Source organism: Armigeres subalbatus, chromosome 3 (assembly GCF_024139115.2).
Source record: "Armigeres subalbatus isolate Guangzhou_Male chromosome 3, GZ_Asu_2, whole genome shotgun sequence".
Taxonomy (NCBI): domain Eukaryota; kingdom Metazoa; phylum Arthropoda; class Insecta; order Diptera; family Culicidae; genus Armigeres; species Armigeres subalbatus.
In genome coordinates this window covers 348,027,815-348,037,974 of record NC_085141.1, presented here as the reverse complement: position 1 = coordinate 348,037,974, position 10,160 = coordinate 348,027,815, and positions in this window count along the sequence as shown.

Below are 10,160 nucleotides of genomic sequence, written 5' to 3'. Positions count from 1 at the left end.
CGTTTGATCTGCCTCAGCACCAGGGAGCTGCATCAGTACTTGACGAATAATCACCGAAAAGTTTAGTTGGGCTTCCATTCCATGTAGCGAGAAAATGAATTGTACGCGGGAGTAGCTTCAACAAAGATCGTGTTCGTACTGTTCCACTTTCGGATGGATATCTGCTGTTGCGTCAGGAGAACTCCGGTAGATGTTCGGTTTGGTTTGAGAGCAAGACTGATTTTAGCAAGAATCGGTAAAAGAACAAATTTTTCTTCAAACTTTGAAAGCATTAGCGGTAAAATTTTGAAAACCATAGGTGAGAATCTAGGTTGTCTAAATTACTTCGCAAACACCACATAAATTACCACGAGGGCCCTTCAGATATTTCTGCTGAATTCCTTCTGAAATTCAGAAAATTCTCCAGAAATTCTTGAAGAACTTCGTATGGAAATTGTATTGCGAAAATATGATCTAGAAATTCTTACGCGCATTCTGCTGGCAATCCTTCCAGAAATTCCTACCCCGAAATTACTTTAGGGATTCTCCCGGAAAGTCGTTCACAAATAAATTATTTTGAAAATAAATTCTCCGGAAATTTGTTTAGGAACTCTTCCGAAATTGTTTCCAAGAATCACGGGAACTTCTCCAGAATGTCTCTAAGAAGTCGCCTAGAAAAGGTTACAGGATTTTTCTGGGAAATACCCTTGAGAACTCCTCCGAAATGCCATAAGAAAAATACTTCAAAAATATCTACAAGAATATCCGCGAAAATTCCTTTAAGAACTCTTCCAGAAATATCTCTTCATGCTCTCTGGAAATACTATACGCTTTCTTGGTGAAGCTATTAAAGCTCGTCCACGCAGCGGCCAGTTTTGGCTAGCGGCCGAAAACTCCAGTGAAAGCAAGAATGACAATAGCCCGAAGGACGGCCAACAGCAAGAGATGACTTCGATTGCTGCAAGCGTTGCAGCAGTGGTGGCTGGATGGCGGCCGCAGTAGCGTGGTGTGCTGAAATGGGCTTTACCGCAACAGAATAAAGGCTTGTCAGAGGACGGCAGCGGAGCCGGCGAGGAATAACTGCGGTGCTGACACGTTGGAGGCCGGATTTTGAGACTGAGCGGAGACGGAGCGTAGAGGCGTGGTGTGCCGAAACGGGCTTCACAGCGACAGAATCAGAGCCTGTCGGAGGACGGTTTTTGGTGGCCGGATTTTAATCTGCCGAGGGACGGCGCTGGCTGGGAAGGCTTGGTTTTCAGGAGCGTAGAGGCGACGATGGGGAGTAACTTTTCGGTCGAATGGTCGGGGTGACCTATTGGATCACAGGACTTACGACGGATAGCTTTAATGTTAGCGAACTTAGCAGCGTCTCATAGGCGGCCAGTCGAATGGCAGGGCAGCATGAAATCACTTATACTCAGCGGGCACCGATGTCAAAAGAACCCGCCTAGAAGCCTATCTGCTAGCCAAACAGAGCACAATGGCGATGTAAATCGCGCACGAGTGAATGGTGATTTCCGCTATTCTCGATTGCTTGCCTACGTTCACGGGTACACCCAGAACACTGTCGCACTTGGAGTATAATTTTCCAGTAAAAAAATTAACAAGTTGGTTTAAAAATTAACCGGAATTTGCTAAATCATTTTTTCCGCTGGTATAAATACAACCACACCATCGAAAGAGCTCACGAACAATCCCCATGTCTCCAATCTCGAAGCCCATGCTTACCAATATCTCTTATTCTTTTCCTGGTTCTCACTCTCGCTACTTGCCTCGTATAGCTACCACTTGGATCTTCTTCTCCATCACTCGTTATCAGCGCGCTTGGTAAACATAAGCACCGCGGCCAAACGAGCAAATTCTAAATTGCCCGTTAATTTCTGTCTATATAAATGTTAGCCCTACGACCTCAAACCAATTGAAAAAAATACTTATCGTTCGGTAACACTATTCTTACGTTACCCCAATACAGATAACCCAAAAGCTTCGGAACTACACTGTAAATAATCTAAATATTCTCTGGTAGGAAGATAAAAAGGAAGATTTTGTAGCCGTGAGCTCAGAAGAGAAGATCTGAAGAAAATCTAAAGCAGATCAATTTCGAAGAACGAATAACCTTGGCTAGGGTCATAGTTCTTCAAGACCGTTTATCAGCAAACTCGGTGTTCCGGATGGTGAAAATGATGGACAAAATTCTTTTCAACTGGTTTGACGTTTGCAGATATCTTGGAAATTACTGACGGGGCTACTGCAGGCGCTGTCACGGTGCAATATTGCACTTACAAAAATGTGCTTTCATCAATTTCTCATATTCTCTAACTGCTGTTTTGTTGCAGCCAAGGATGTGGTTAAATACCCTTCGGCTTCATAAATGTTTCTTTTGAAGATAGAAATAAACTAAGTAATTTCCCAAGAAACAATTGTTGTTTGAAGAAATGTCTCTTACAGCTACGCTATTCAGCTGTATGTATAATTATGATTGATTTATTGCATTTGATACTACTATACCAACCTTGTTCGCCCAAAAATGGAGAATCTATTCAACAACAGTGGTTCTATAAGCATGCTGAAAAAAATTTCAAGCTATCACCTTGCCTCGATTGTTCAACTGCAAAAATAATAAAAGAGCTCAAACAACATTAATTCAACGCTTGTTACTTCAAAGCTTATTACCCGAACTAATAAAGCTTTTGTTCAATGTTTTACAAATAAGGCTGTTCGATATACTGTTGTTTGGAAGATTGGAGGAAACTATTATTCAACATTAGTTTGAGAAAAAGTCCCGAATACAAGTTGAATAACGTTAGTTTTGGTGGCATCTAAATTGTTGTAAGGAATATCTCAAATAAAGCTTATTACAAGTTTCTACAACAAGCATTTTTTTATAAAAATGTTAAAAGAATACTAATTCTTACGGATAATTTTTATCTTGATAATATTTTGTCTTTCAACTAATTAATTTATATAACAGTGACTTGATTTTTTACATCAACTAGTCATTACTACAGTTATCACAATCTCGAACAATGTGAGGCTCGAACCCAGGACCCTTCGATTGACATCCGCTTGCTCTTCCGCTGCTCCATGCAAGGTCATATAAATCGACCATGTTAAATGTAGTTATAAATTATTTAACACCAAATTGAACAATTTATTGCACAAACATTGCATAAACAACATTTGAACATGTTTATTAAATAGAATGTATATGACAACAATATTGTTGAAAACGTTTGCACAGCAACGTTTATACAAATTCAGATGAGCATCGAATGTAGTTGCCCCGATTGCAGTTTAAGAATCGTTGAATAATGAATTCTGAAACAATCTGCCTCCAATAGTCAATCCGTGCGCGCATCCGTTGCCCATCACTGTGAAAACAGCAACAACAAACAGTTTCGGTCTGAAATTATGCTTTTTAGTATAATTTGATGATATTAAGCAAAAACAAGCTTTATACCATTCGTAGGATTTTTGAGTTTTGCGAATGTCGCTGCATTTTCCACTGTTTTGTGTTGTACTTGTAGCGTCCTACACAACAACCGGTGTTTTTCACTAACCACTGATATGATATGTACCACTCTTTTTGAACTTTTAGAAAGATTTATCCATTTTCACAAAAAAAAAAATCAATGCACAGTGACATCCGCACCGAGATCTGCACAGCCAGATACGACATAATTGATTTTGTCAACAATGATGAATCAACAGTAATTATGTTGTGTTGAACAACATTTGAAAGAACATCACTATAATTAACAGTTATCATACAGTAAACTTATTTCACAATTAATCAACATTGGTTCAAAGGCTTTCAATCTAATATAAGACACATTACTTCATTGAATTGTACAGCTTCGGCAGTGCTGTTGAATAACAAATTCTAACAAATGTTATTAAACATCACATAAACAATAGACCTCTTCATGTTTTCAAAAAGTATCAAAAATTCAACCGGTCAGCCCAGAATCACAATTCTTATGCTAAAATAAGTATCCTGTCAAATTTTCAGCTAATTCGGATAAAATTTTGAGGTGGCTCAAGTCGATTTAGTGTTTTTGGGCTATTTTCAATTTTGGAAAAAATCTAACAAGAGATATAAACGTTGAAAACTATCGCAACAACCTCTATACGGAAGCTTTTGGTGTGTTTTACAAGTCTTGTGAACATTGTGATTCATTCCGTTGTCCATGTAAAAGTGATTTTCAAGCTTTTAAGTGCATAAAAATACTGTTTCCCCCAAAAGTCGTTAATCTATAAAATTCTTGAATTTATGACAAATGATTGCTAAATTATTATATTATTATTCCTCTTTTTTCCCTGAAAATTTGAGTAATATGTGCGATCTACCGTTAAATTCTTAAAAATCAGAAGCTGAACATTTGTCATAAATTTGCACGCTAGGATTTCTTAACACAAGTTGATCGAACAAAACATAAATCAAATTATACGATATTTGATGCTTACAACAAACGACTTCCAAATTTTGTTAATTTCACAATATGTCTTCTTGCTTTTAACATTGAGTGCATCGTAGTAACAAGTGAAATCTAAGCTTCTTTGTTTGAACAACTTGTTCACGCTGTTTATATCTCTTGTTAGATTCTATCCAAACTTAAAAATAGCCTAAAAACACCAAATCGACTTGCGCCACTTCAAAATTTCATCCGAATTAGCTGAAAATTTGACAGGAGACTTTTTTTAGCATAAGAATTGTGATTCTGGGCTGACCGGTTGAATTTTTGACACTTTTTGAAAACATGAAGAGGTCTAATAAACATGTTATTAAATTTCAACTTAGGATTTACTTTAGTGGAATAAAGTATATTTACAGTGAATAATACAACTGTACTTCACCCTGCAAGGGAAATTTTAGGGCAACATTTGTTAAACTTTCATTCGATGCTTTATTCAAATAACAACAAAACAGTGAACTAATGCGGTGATTTCAATCAGTATAACCTTTATTAAACAACTTCTTAAACATCCTTTATTGTTCAACTACCATCGCTTCTATACAACAATTGTTCAACAAGCTTGTTGATTTATGGCTCTGAATTGTTTCTTGGGTTGAATTCTTATTCAATTACATAATATTAAATGGTGGTAGTTCATTTGGCATAATGTCGTTTGGCATAACGCAGTTTGGTATAAAAGTAGTTTAGCTTAACTGCCGTTTGACATAATGGTCATTTGGCATAATAGTTTTGTAATCATCAATTTCGAAGTTATGTATAATATGTATATTATGTATAATTAGAGAAGATCCATTAATTACGTAACGCAAAAATTGGGCATTTTCGAGCCCCCCTTCCCCCTATGTCACACTTTTTGTATGAAGCATCTGAAATTTTTGTATGAGTCGTCACACTTCATGGAACCTCCCTCCCCCTCTAAGCGTTACGTAATTTTTGGACGTTCCCTTATTTATAATGATCGTCACTTGAACATTATAAGAGAGATGTTTTAAATTGATGATTTCGAATTGAAGATCAGATTCTATCAAATCACTGCTCGAAGGAACTTTAGTAGAATTTTAATTATCAGCCTATTTCACTTAAAATCTTTTTACCTCTGGGTCAGCAGCAAGATCGTCGTTGACTAAAACAAACTACAAAATACGGAAACTCAAATAGCAAGATTGTGAGTGTTCAAGAGCAAAAACTATTTTCACACAAAAAAGGCTATGGAAAGCAAATGAAGCTATTTCTGCATGAGATATATTCACCTCTTTAAAAGTATACTTTGTCGTTCATAAGTCTAAAAAGTATATGCTTCGTTTTTCAAGAGATGAATTTTTCCGGCATATGACAAAAGAAGACTCGAAACTTTTTTTTCATTACCAGGCATAACACAAGGGAGAATATGTATTGTTCCTATTCTCAAGGTATGCATTATTCAGTTCAAGGAAAGGGAAGATATAATTCCATTTTTCACAAGATGCATTTTCTCGGCGAAGGCAATTGTTCAATTAAGACATTTGCTCGGTTTAAGGCAAAGGGAGATATGATCCCTTCTTTCAAAGGATGTATCTTCCCGACAGTTGCTTCAGAGAAGATATGGTTCCAATTTTCACATTTGCCCGGCGATGGCGAAATACGATACGCTTCCTTCTTCCAAATCAGCCATTTGCTCGGTTTAATGCGAGGGAAGATATGATCCCTTCTTTCAGCAGAAGGCAAAAGTTGGTATGGTAACTTTTTTCAATTCAAGCATTTACTTCTTTTGTTCAGAGGATGCATTTGCTCGGCAGAAGGTTAAAGACAACGTAGTTCCTTTATTCAATTCAGGCGTTTGCTCGGTTTAAGGCAAAGGAATGTATGATCCTTTTATTCAGAAAATGCATTCGCCCGGCAGAAGTCAAGAGAGGATGGTGGCTTCACCCCTGTACCCCGAATGCCAATACCCCGTATACCATTACCCCGAAGGCCACTACCTCGAATGGGACAGTACCCCGAAATCCATTACCCCGAAAGTCCATTACCCTGAATACATTTCGAATCTGTAGTTTTCCACTAGCACTATTTTTAACTGATGAATCGTAAAATGACAATCTTTGAATAGAATCTGTTAAGAATAAAAGTATATACTACTTAGAGTTACTTAGAGAAACGCAATAAAGGTTCTGTTTATTCAACATTTTTGACTTTTCTTCTAATTAACTTAAATTTATAGACCATTATTATCTGTAAAACTGCTATCCTACGAAATGGTGTAAGTGAGGAGATAACACCTTCTTTCTGTTAACATAAGGTGAACATTGGAAATAATGTCTTCTTTAAATGAATTTGTCCGGTATAAGGCAAACAGAGGAGGTTATGCCTTTTTCAAATAAACGCTTTTGTCCGGTTTAATGTGAGCAAAGTTGGTAATGTCTTCTTTTAATGAACGCAAATGCGCCTGATATAAAGCGAACAGAGTTGATAACGCTTTCTTAAAATGAACGCGTTTGCCCGGTTTAAGGCAAACAGAGTTCTTCAGATGAACACATTTTGGGGGCAGCAGGGACAGCATGGACCATGTCCAAGGGCTTGACGACCCCTCCCCAGCTGTCTGCGAGTCAGGGAGAACTGCCTAGGGCGTGGTGGGATTTGGCAGTGTGCTCTGCTAAAATCCCTCCCAAAAAACCACAAGTGCCCGTAATCAGACTCTATCAAAGCGACTATGTGCCGACTATGTTCAAAAGCACAAGCCCAGGGAGTGCCAATTGGCATGGGGAGTGTCCCTACTCCGGTAGGGTAGCGCGTGAGCTGCTTCGGCAGGGAGTGAGTGATCTGTTTGTGCTGAGGCAGGAGTGTCATAGCGCGTCACCGCTATTGTCACCTCGAAGCGCAGCAGAAGTCTGAGTATGGACTGCACATGCTAAGGTAGGAGTGTCGTAGCGTAGTATCGTTGTTTGGTCCCTACATACCGCTATCGACACCTCGAGGCATGGCAGTGGAGTGTTAGAGTGAGTTGGGGAGTGTCCCTACTTCGGTAGGGTAGCGCGTGAGCTGCTTCGGCAGGGAGTGAGTGATCTGGTTGTGCTGAGGCAGGAGTGTCATAGCGTGTCGCCGCTATTGTCACCTCGAAGCGCAGCAGAAGTCTGAGTATGGACTGCACATGCTGAGGTAGGAGTCGAGGTACCCATCGACACCTCGAGGCATTGCAGTGGAGTGTTAGAGTGAGCACCCGAAAAGGGTCACATGGAGCGAATGGTCTTTGGAGAAGCTGCTTCGGCGGCAGGGTAGCAGTGGGTTGTACCCACACACCTACAGTTGTGCACATGTGGTGCATGGGGAGTGTCCCTGCTTCGGCAGGGTAGCGTGTGGTCTGCTTCGGCAGTGGTGTGATTGATCTGCTCGTGCTGAGGCAGGAGTGTCGTAGCGTAATATCTGTAGGCCCAGGCAGTTACCGCTATTGACACCTCGAGGCATGGCAGCGGAGCGCCCGGGAGAGCATCCAAGTAAGACTCAAATGGAGTGAATGGTGTGCGAGCACCCAAGTCAGTCTCGCATGGGACGAGTGCCTGTGTGAGTGATAATGAGCGATTACGCTTAGTACTGCCATCCCCCCAGAAGTAGTACTGCGAGGTAGTTCCTGGGGGAAACGATGGTGGAGCCCAAGGGAGTTTAGTCGGTATTACCGGTATGGTCGAGTCCGACACTCCAGTACACTTCCGTGTGGTAGTTTGGCAACTACAATGCACGTGTACTGGGTTAGTGTGTAAATGCATTCTCCCTTGTAAAAAAAAAAAAAAAAAAGATGAACACATTTGCCAGATATAAGGCGAACAGAGTTGGTAATACCTTCTTTTAATGACTGCATTTGCCCGGATAAGGCTAACATAGAAGATAATGCCTTCTTTTAATGGACGTTTTTGCTCGGTTTAATCCGAACAGAGATGATAAAGCCTTGTTTAGATGAATGTATTTGCCCGATATGAGGCAAACATAGTTGCTTGCTTGCTATTAAAAAAACGCGTTTGCCTGGTATGAGGCGAACAGAAGAGGTAACACCTCTATTAAATGATCGCGTTTGCAAGGTATAACAAAACAATGCCTGAAATTTCCTCCAGCTCCCTGCATTGAGCATGAGAACGTGCTGCGAAATTCTCACCTCGGCTTCAACAGTCTTCAGAGGTAGCACATAGTATGTAACCAGAATTATTCATTCTATACTGTTTTCAGTTTGATTAACCGAATCGCGAGTCCAACACGGTGAATGCATTTGCCCGGCAGACGGCAAGAGACGATATGATTTCTCCCTTCAATTTAGGCATTTGCTCGGCTTGAGGAAAAGGTATTGAATAAAAGTATTAATCTTTCAAAGCATGCATTTTCCCAGCAGAAGCCAGAGGATATGACTCATTCTTTCAATTGAAGCATTTGGTTCGGGAAAAAATGATCCTTTCTTAGAAACCGCTGCTAATAAAAGGGAGAAATGGGCAAGTTTTCTGGCTTACACTTACATGAAAAACAAAACAAGCCACCAATGTGAATTTAATTTAATGCTGATCTATCTCACTGGTAGGTGCGTCAACATATGTCCCGTTTTTACAGGTAGCTGTATTATTCTTAATTTGGCACGCCATACAATTGCGTTTCCAATTATCATGTATTGCTCATAAGAATGAAACCTCGTATACTGAATGGCTCAACAAATCTTACTTATCCATTACACAGCTCAAATAACAATTATGCAAAATGACCTTATGCCAAACGACCATTATGCCAAACGGCCGTTATGCCAAACGGCTATTATGCCAAACGACTTTATGCCAAACGGGGTACAATCATATTAAATACAATGTTAGTATTGAGGATGGTGCCCTCAAGTGAGAAAATCTCCAAATACAAATTTAATCCTCTATGACCCTCCCACTTGGTTCACTATCGTCTTCCTAGGACAGATATTATGTGTTCCAAATTTTGTTGAAGTCGGTCAAGGTGTTTAAAAGTTCCACTAAGTTGATCGATAACAAAACAAGTTAGTACGTTCCTTGTTTGTGGAATGTCCACAAATATTCACCACCAAACGAAAGCTAATAAAAGGGAGTCTACTATAATGTCTAGAATTCTGCACACTGGTGCTCTGACACCATAAAAATAAAACTTTTAAGGATGGCCAGTAGGAGAACAAACGAATACGAGATCCTGCGGCATGATACGCTTGTTTGAAGTTCAAATGACCTTTAAAAAGCGAGCGTTAGGGATGTGAGCAGACATCATGCACGCGTACAAAAAACGATGAGATTGAGCAACGACTGCTACGCGCACATAAAATTTAGCGCACGCGAGTCTCACGAAGCTTGTGTACCTCACATTAACATTGGTGAGTCGCAATGAGACATCTCAATGCGATCAGCTCATGCGCTGTTTGCCATGGCAAACCTTTGCAAACAACAACGAAGGTGCGTAAAACAGCTTGGGCGGGAAATTTTCATTCAATAAAATCGTCGCCTAAGTAACCCCAGCTATGCTTTCTTAGCGCATGAGATGAGTCTCATGAGACGTACATTGAGACACGCTCACTCAGTTATTTTATGCGCGCGCTAGCTTCTCTTGTCGCACTGAATCGGTGCTACGTGAGCTTTTGTAGCTCATGGCACACTGTCTCATCCATGTATACACGAGAATTAGGAGACTCTGGATGTGAGTCATGTTCGGAACATAAATCAGAACAGTGCTATGAATGTGTTT